General features: G+C 29.3%; 1 non-coding gene across 1 annotated transcript; it reads right to left on the reverse strand.

The window, feature by feature from the left end:
• Positions 1–6,559: 6,559 nt before the first annotated feature.
• On the reverse strand, positions 6,560–6,662 carry LOC124889189. Its single transcript, XR_007047800.1, has one exon. It is a non-coding gene; the product is annotated as a U6 spliceosomal RNA (small nuclear RNA).
• Between the last annotated feature and the right edge of the window lie 3,374 nt (positions 6,663–10,036).

Below are 10,036 nucleotides of genomic sequence, written 5' to 3' on the forward strand. Positions count from 1 at the left end.
ATGAGAGCCAATAAAATTTCTATATGTGTTTTAAATATTTTATGTTATTAATTATTGTGATTTGTGGTACTATCATGTAATTTTTGTTATATATAAAAAATTTAAAAAATAAGATAAACAAATTAAAAAAATAAAATATATATAAAAAATCAAGCAGACAATTTTATATAAAATATAACATTATTATGCATTATTCGATAGTATATTATGTTTACCTCTCAGAAAATTAAAATTTTAATTTATTAATTCCCTTTAACTTGATACATATTGTCTCAACACAAATGTTAAGAACATATTCATTAGAAATTTATTTTATTAAATTAATTTTATTATTGTATTTTAAAATTTTAAATTTAAATATAATAAATCTTTTTTAATTTATTAAAATAAATATAAATAAATTATTTTTGAACATGATAGCAAGTTAAATAAATAAAAAAAAATTAGTTCAAATATTTAGTTATAGTAAATTAATATAAATTAATAGAATATATTAAATATTTAAACCATTATAATGAAACAGTGGAATCATTATATATTTGGGGCATGGTACGTAATTAAGTGGAAGTAGGTGAATTTTTTTGTAGTGGCATGGTCTATAATTAAATGGAAGAAAGTGGGCATTTTTTAAAGACTTTAATAGAATACACATAACACAACATAAAGAACAGTGATTTTTACCAACCCATATATTTAAAGTCCAAATTACCCTTATATATTTTGGTAATTACATGTACTAGAGGTGTCGAAACCACCTCTTCTACTATATAGAAATGTACCAAGATTATCTGTTTACCTTTTAATACCTTAAATATTTTTAAATAACTTTATATTTATTTATTTTTTAATTTTTATTTTATTTATTTTTATCTTTTTTCTTTTAGTTTTTCTTTATCTTAATTTTCTTTTCCCTTTTCTCCTCTCGACTTCTATTTATTTTTTAAATTTTTTCTCTCTTTTATTGTCTTTAATTTTTATCTCTTTTTTTTATTTTAAAATTTTTCTCAATCTTTATTTTTGTTTTGTCTCTTTTTTTAGTTTTTTCTCTCTTTTATTTTTTTCTTTTCTTCCCCTAGGTTCTATATTTTCTTTGATTTTTAAAATATTTTTCTTTTTTTTTGCAATTTTTTTTCCTTTTCTTCAATTTATTCCATTCAAGTTACGTCCCATGAGCAAGAGTTGACACTACCATATTTTAGAGGTAAGACTTATGACTTTCAAACAAGAAGCTACGTTTCATGGACAAGCATTGACACTATCACATTGTATTTTGATTTATAAGATGTTCTATAACTCTTACCTTAGAGGCGCTCAAGGACTTTCAAACAACAAATTATGTCCCATAGATAAGAGTTGACTTTATCATGTTATGTTTTCATTATGAGATGTTCTCAACTCTTGCCTTAGAGGCAAGACCTAGCTCAAAGAATTTCAAATAAAAAATTATGCCCCATGGGCAAGAGTTGACACTACCATGTTATGTCTTCATCTATGAGATATTCTACAACTCTTGTCTTAGAGGCAAGACTTAGCTCAATGACTTTCAAATAATAAATTATGCCCCCACGGGCAAGAATTGTTACTACCACGTTATGTCTTCATTTATGAGATGTTCTACACCCCTTGTCTTAGAGGCAAAACTTAGCTCAAGGACTTTCAAATAGCAAATTATGCCCCACGAACAAGAGTTGACACTACCATGTTATGTCTTAATTTATGAGATGTTCTACAACTCTTGTCTTTAGGGGCATGACTTATCCCATAAATTTTCAAACAAGTTACGTACATTGGGCAAGAGTCAACATACATATATTGTGTTTTTTACTCATGAAATGCTCTATAACTCTTGTCTTAGAGGTACGACTCAGCCCAAAGACCATTAAACAACAAGTTATGCTCCATGAGCAAAAGTTGACACCATCATATTTTGTATTGATTTATAATATGCTTTATAACTCTTCCCTTAGAGGCAAGACTTAGACCACGGGCTTTCAAGCAACAAGTTATGCCCTATGGGTAAGTGTTGACATTACTACATTGTGTTTTGATTTATGATATATTCTACAACTCTTGACTTTGAGGCAAGACTTAACCTAAGGACTTTCAAACAAGTTACGCCCCATAGATAAGAGTTGATACTATCATATTATGTTTTGATTTAAGAGATATTCTATAACTCTTGCCTTAGAGGCAAGACTTAGCCTAAGAATTTTTAAACAACAAGTTACGCTTCATAGGCAAGATTTGACACTATCACATTGTATTTTGATTTATGAGATTTTTATAAATCAAGAACTTTCAAACAACAAGTAATGCCTCATAAGTAAGAGTTGATACTGCCATATTATGTCTTGATTTATAAGATGTTCTATAACTTTTGCCTTAGAGGCACGAATTAGTCCAAGGACATTCAAACAATAAGTACTCCCTATGGGCAACAGTTGACACTACCACACCGTGTCTTAATTTATGAGATATTCTATAACTCTTGCCGTAGAGGCAAGACTTAGCCGACAAGTTATGCCCCATGAATAAGATTTGACACTATCATATTGTGTCTTAATTTATGTGATGCTCTATTAGTCTCGCCTCTAAGACAAGACTTAGCCCGGGAACCTTCCAAAATAACAAGTTACACCCAATGGACAAGTGTTGACACTACCACATTGTTTCTTGATTTCTGAGATGTTCTATAACTCTTGGCTTAGAAGCAAGACTTAACTAAAGGATTTTCAAACAACAAGTTATGCTCCACAAGCAAGATTTGACACTACCACATTGTGTCTTGATTTATGAGTTATTCTATAATTTTTGCCATAGAGACAAGGCTTATCTCAAAGGACTTCCTAACAATAAGTCATGTCCTTAAATTTTCTTTGATGTCAAAAAAACAAGATTTCTTTACGGATTATCCAAATTTTTATTTATTAGAAAAATATAATAGAAGTTGAGAAAAAGAAAAAAAGAAAAAAGAGAACAAATAAAATAGAGAAACAAAAAAGGAGATTGAGAAAAAAATAAGAAACAAATAAAGGTTAAGAAAAAAGAGAAAAACAAATAACGAAAAAAAAGAAAAAAAAAGTTTGAGAAAAACAAACATGAGAAGAAAAAATAAAAACAAAGTTTGAGAAAAATGAAAATGAAAAAAATGAGAAATGATAAAAAAATAATAAGGATTGAGACCAATGAATTAAAAAAGAGAGAGAGAGAAATGAAAAAATAAATAATGCTTGAGAAAAAAAGTAAAAAGAAAAATAAAAGTTGAGACAAATGAATTAAAATAAGAAAAAAAAAGTTAGGTAAAAAAAAATTAAAATAGAAGTTTAGAGACAAGTGAGAATGAAAAGTTTAAAAATATTTAGGGTGTAGATGGGCAAAAATATACTTATATTATACATAAAAAAAAGGAGGACTAGTCTTTAAAGACTCTTCTTATGGAGATAAAAAATCCAAAGCCATCCGTTATTGGGGTCATCCCATGTAATTTTAAATTGTTCAACTTACCCTAGATAGAGACCAATATGCAAGTGATTTTCTTTTAGAAAAATAAATTCATCAACATGAGAAAATTGTCTAGGATGTGTCAAACAAGTAACTCTTATATCTTATACTAATTGCAAAGTTCCGTGCCCGCACGGCCCAAGATATGTTATTCTTTTCAATATATGTTATTTGTTTGTTTCAATATATGTAACACAAATAAAATTTAAATAATTAATGTAATTTATAATACTTTTTAATTTAGTTTAGAGTGGAAACATTGCATTTTCTCATTTAACACAAATAAAAGACATCTTCCCCCCCCTGAACTTGTCCTCCCAACTCACTTTAGCACTTAAACTTAACTCCCATTTATTTACCCCTTAACATCTTTAAAGTGTATTTATTTTATTCCTAAAGCTGACGTGGCATTTTATTTAAAAAGTGGTGCGTTTATTTGTTAAAAAAATTAATTTCAGTAATATTGTATTTAAAATATATTAAAAAATTAAAATAAAATAAATTTTTTTAAAAAAGAACACTTTTTTCTTCTTTCTTCTTCAAATCATCATTAACAACAAAGTGCAAATTAGTACAAAATGCAAAAGTACATATATATATATATATATATATATATATATATATATATATATATATATTTTCAGCTCCAAATATCCCACTTTTTTCTTTTTGCACAACTCCAAATATTTCCAGCGTTACATTTCACTTTCACTTTCCTCCATTAACAACACCACCCAAGGACAACACTTTTCTTTAATTTTTTTCACTTTTCTCCATTAACACCACCCAATAACAAACATAAAAACACTATTAAAAAATTCCTCTTCTTCTTCACCTTTCCCACCCCCAAATCCGTCAACAGCCCCCCTTCTCCTTAGCCAAATCCACCACCAAAGCCGCCAACACCCTCACCCCACATCTCCTCCAATTACGACAACTGCAACCCCACCTTTAATTTCTCCTCTTTCAACCCCTTAGATCAATAAAAAAAATGAAATTGAATTTAAAAATTAAAAAATCTACATGATTTGGATGTTTGGTTGTTGATTTTAGAGAATTTGGCATTGATTTGATCGAATTTTTCAAGTGGGTTGAGTTTTTTATCACTATTTTATGGTATTTTTTATGGTGGTAATTGGATTTTTCAAGTGGGTTGAGTTTTCCGGCGAAAATTGGACGGAAAATTTAGCAGGTGTGGTTGTGTGGGGGTGGACGGAGGTGGATGGAGGTGTGTTTAAGTGTGGCAGTGTAGGGGGTAGACGGGGTGTGTGTGCAGGTGTGGGGGTAGACGGAAGGGGGGGGAGGGGAAGGAGAATGAGAGGTGGGTGGTTATGAAGAAGATGAAAAATGGGAGGTGGGTATTTTTTTAATTTAAAATATTTTATATATATTTAAATATATATATATATATATATATAAATATTAAAAAAATACTTTATTTATGTGGCTCCGACTTGGCGGTAATGTGGTGCTGACGTGTCAGTGAGTATGGTACACTCTCCGTTATGGGATTAAGGGGTGAAAGTAATTTACTTTAAAGATGTTAAGGGGAGTAAACAAACGTAAGTTAAGTTTAAGTGCTAAAGTGAGTTGAGAGGACAGGTTCAGGTTGGAAAAATATCTTTTCTCTAAATATTATTAATTGTTTAATATTTAGATAATTTATAATAATTAATTAGGTTGATATCGTAAATTGAAGAAGCTGAAACAGTCAGCACAAAAACATCAAGGATTAATTTATTATTTTATTTATATTTATATTTTTTATTTTTTTTTAAATACTTATAGTTATACTTATAATTTAGGGATGATATAATTAAATTACGATTGAAGTAGCTGAAGCAGGCAGCATAAGCAGGCATGTCAACCCCATGCTTTCTTATTGCCCCTTTTCTATATTATAGAAGTGAGGGTTTTGACATGGCTGCTTAATGCCAATAAATTTGCAAATAAGGATATTTAGGTCATTTCATTGTTATTCTTTGCCTATTGTTTTACCAAGTGTCTTGCACTTTTCCTTTGAGCAGCCGCGTATCAATTCTTATATCTAGACATATACTTTCTTCAGTCAAATTTGATAATCTTTTATCAAGAAAATTTTTGCGATAATCATACGCGAGGTTAGGTGCACAAGCTGCCTTTAAACTCTCTGGACTTGTTTGTCACTTGGGAATTCTCTGAAGTCAAATTGTGATGCTCTTATCATTGAAAAACGTAGGCTAAATTAAACAACTTTGAGGATAAATTGAATGCTTATTTTGGTATCTCATGGATAATTAATTTAATATTTGTATTGCAGTATTAGATAGTTCACATGTACATGGTCATGAAAATGCAACAGCAAAACACCACAGGTGATAAAGAAGCGAAGGTGTTTTGAAATAAACTATTTAGTGATAATGAATTTGGAGAGGGCCGATACACATCAAAAGTTCACCACTTGCAGAGGTAACTTGTGTTCAAATTTTATTAATGAGTTATGTTTATTATTGCAATATTCTGTCTTGAATCAATTGAATCAACAGTTATTGTAAGTTAAGTACTTTGGAGTTTGGACATGGTTGTTCTGTCATAAGAAGCCTATTTACTGGTTATTGTGGGGGCATAATCTTAAAATTTACTTTTTATGAGGTAAAAAGTAGCTATAGAAGATTTTTTAAATTTTTATAAGGTAAAATATAGCTATAGAAGCTTTTTCTTGATAGCAATGGTGTCTGGTCCAGCTCACGATGACTAATTTCGAGGGATACCTGTCTCCTCCCACCGGCAACAGCAGGTACCAGGTAACTCTATCCACCAAGCTAGAATAGATGAGAAGAAATCACCTATTGATTTTTTGCTCCACTGGGATTAGTAGCTTTAGTGGTTCTTATAACCATATACTGTGTAGGGATTTTTAATTCTCTTGCATCAATTTAGTACTTGATGACACGTTGGATTCCAATATAATGATGTGAGATTTTTTTAAAGAAAAAAAATTGTATAAGCTCATCCCAAAACAGGCGATATCACACAATAACAAGTCTTGCTTTGATTCTCAATCGACCTTTTAATCATGTCACTTGTTTTTTCCCTTTAATTTGTGTGTGTCATCCTAGTGGAGAAGTCATGTTAATATTTTCTGTATCATTTCAATTTTACCGATGTCACTTGTTGACTGAAGTGTAATTGTCACCTTTCAATTAAATCGCCACTATTGTATGAAAGTAGGAAACTGATATTGACTGATTTTATAATTGCTTCCACTTTCTATTCGTTTTTTTTCATTTCACGTTAAGCAAAATTTTCTCTGTCATATTAAGTACTGACATCTCAAAAGAAGCATTGCATTTATGTGTAGAAAAATTATCCATGTTCAAGTAAAGTTAATCCTGATATTTAGTTTCTAAAAACAAGACCCGTAATTGAAGTTTGGTTGTCAAATCAAATATGGGCTCTTGATATTTTATTAATACAGACAAACAGATAGTAGAAAGATTAATAAATAAAAATCAGAACTTAATTTTGGATATGCATACAGAAGTTCCATTCTAAAATTTGGTGAAAACTAAGATGTCAGAGGTACTAACTGTTGTGGCTTTGAGCTTCATGACTTTCCACACAATGACCTTCCCGTGTAGAATGGTTGATGAAGAAAAATTTAAGCAACCAGAAAATAGATCTCCTAAGAAATTAGGATTTTTAGAAAAACCATCTGAATCAATTAGCATAGTTGTGTTCAAATCATGATCTGCTCTGGCTGGAATGATCTCTGCTTTAATCAGTGCTTCTTTTGTTGGATCATCGTGATAAGTCATGTTAGCTATGCTATTGTCATGCTTATAGCTTCCATAATTCCTATTATGAATGATAAAATTAATTTATCATTTAATATTTTACCTTTTTATTAAATACTGTTAATTTTTTAATACTTAGATGACTTATAATAATTAATTAAGGGTGATATAGTAAAATTGCGGTGGAAACAGCTGAAGCAGAAATGTCATAAATTCTTATTTTATTTTTTATTAAATATTATTAATTTTTAAACACGTAAATAATATATAATAATTAATTAGGGATGATATAGTAAAATCACGGAGCAAACAAACTGCTGGAAGCATGCATGACAACCGCCAACTGCCTACTTGAGCTGATTGCTGACTCACACTTCTATATAGTAGTAATTAATGATTATTAGTATGATATTTTTTCCCTCATATGGAACTATCAACGTATTCCAATAACGTTTAAGAACATCAAATCAAATTGACTAAAACACACATATTTTACGGTTAAAGTAGTTAAAGCAGACATATCATAAATGTCTTTTTATTTTTTATTAAATATTATTAATTTTTAAATACATAACTGATATTTAATAATTAATCAAGGCTGATATTTGTAAAATCACGGAGCAAGCAGGCAACTGGAAGCAGGCTTGACAACCGCTAGCTACCTGCTTGAGCTGGCTGCTCACTCGCTCTTCTATATAGTAGTATTTAATGATTATTAATATGATATTTACCCACTTTTTCCCTCATATGGAACTATAGATGTGTTCCAACAACATTCACCAACATCAAATCAAAGTGACTAAAACACATATTTTACAATTAAAACAACTGAAGCAGACATATCATAAATGTCAAGTTTATTTTTTTATATTAAATATTATTATTTTTCAAATACGTAAATGACATATAATAATTAATTATGGGTGATATAGTAAAATAATGGAGCAAACAAGCAGCTGGAAGCAGGCATGCCAACTGTCAGCTGCCTGCTTGTGCTAGCTGCTCACTCACTCTTCTACATACTAGTAATTTTTTTATTAAATATCATTAATTTTTGATTACATAAATGACATATAATAATTAATCAGGGGTGATATAAAGTATAATCATGGAGCAAGCAAGCGGCTGAAAGCATGCATGACAACCGCCAGCTGCCTGCTTGAGCTGGCTACTCACTCGCTCTTATATATAGTAGTAATAAGAGGGAATGAGCAGATTTCAATCCTCATTCTTACCAACCTTTCAGTTGCTTGCTTCGTGATTTTATTATACCACCACTAATTAATTATTATATGTCATTTACATATTAAAAAATTAATAATATTTAATACAAAAAGTAAAATAGACATTTATGATAAGTTTGCTTCAACTGCTTCAACCGTAATTTTCTTATATCACTCCAAATTAATTATTATAAGTTATATAAGTATTTAGAAATTATTATAAGTCATCTAAGTATTAAAAATTAATAATATTTAATATTAAATGTCGTCCTGCTTGTCGATCTTTCAGCTGCTTGCTCCGTGATTTTACTATACCATCCTAATTAATTATTATATGTTATTTACATATTAGAAAATTAATAATATTTAATAAAAAATTAAAATGAACATTTATGACATGTCAGCTTCAGTTGCTTCAACCGTAATTTTATTATATCACTCCTAATTAATTATTTTAAATCATCTAAGTCGTAAATTAATATTAAAAATTATTATAAGTCATATAAGTATTAAAAAATCAATACTAATATTTAATGTTAAATTATATTGACATCTTATATGAGGCCAATTTAATTTTTTCCACAAGTATTTTTTATAGTAATTTTGCTATATCACTTTTAATTAGTTATTATAAGTCATTTAAGACATATTTGCTTCGTGCTTCAATCGTGATTTTACTATGTCACCCCTAATTAATTATTATGTCCATCTAAGCATTGTGCCACTTAAATTGGACTAGAAGAAAAAGTATATAAATCACAACAAGTAAAAAATTAAATTATTTTAAGAATATAATTGACTATTAATACCACAAAAGTTTGGACAAGGAGAGTAACATATATTATTTGAAAATTAGATAAATAGTATTATAAATTATAATAGTTAACAATTTAAAATATCTAAAAAAAATTATTCTGTTATATATTTAAAAAGAATATGTAAAAGAAAAGTATAAATCACAATAATTAACAACTTAAATAGTTTAAAGGTCAACCTGCCTACAATGGCACAACTTTTTGGTCCTTTCTCTTACCTTCATATTTTTCATCCATTTTAATTTGTTTGTCTTATTTTTTAATTTGTTATATATTTTTAAAAAATATAAAAAAATTCTTATAAATCACACTAATTAGTAAATTAAAATTTTTTAAAGATATAAAATATTTGGCAAACTTTCGAAATTAAATCGAGCACTGATGAGGAGGGGCTCTGATGCTCCAGTGCAGAGGTGTGAGACACTGACTATGGATGATTTTAGGCGGGGTAGAGGTAAATCGAAAAAATATTGGAGGGAGGTGATTAGACATGATATGGAGCAGTTACAGCTTACGGAGGACATGACCCTTGATAGGTAGGTGTGGAGAACGCGGATTAGGGTAGAGGGTTAGGGGGTGGGAGTGCATTGGTAATAGTAAGATAGCGTTCTTTTTTGTCTGGAGTTTCTTGTTTGTGGTGTTGTGGCTGTAGTATTATCGTTTATATGCACTTATCTTTTGTGTTTGTTATATTGTTAGTTTATTTTGCGCACCGTACTAG

Source organism: Capsicum annuum, chromosome 11 (genome assembly GCF_002878395.1).
Source record: "Capsicum annuum cultivar UCD-10X-F1 chromosome 11, UCD10Xv1.1, whole genome shotgun sequence".
NCBI lineage: Eukaryota > Viridiplantae > Streptophyta > Magnoliopsida > Solanales > Solanaceae > Capsicum > Capsicum annuum.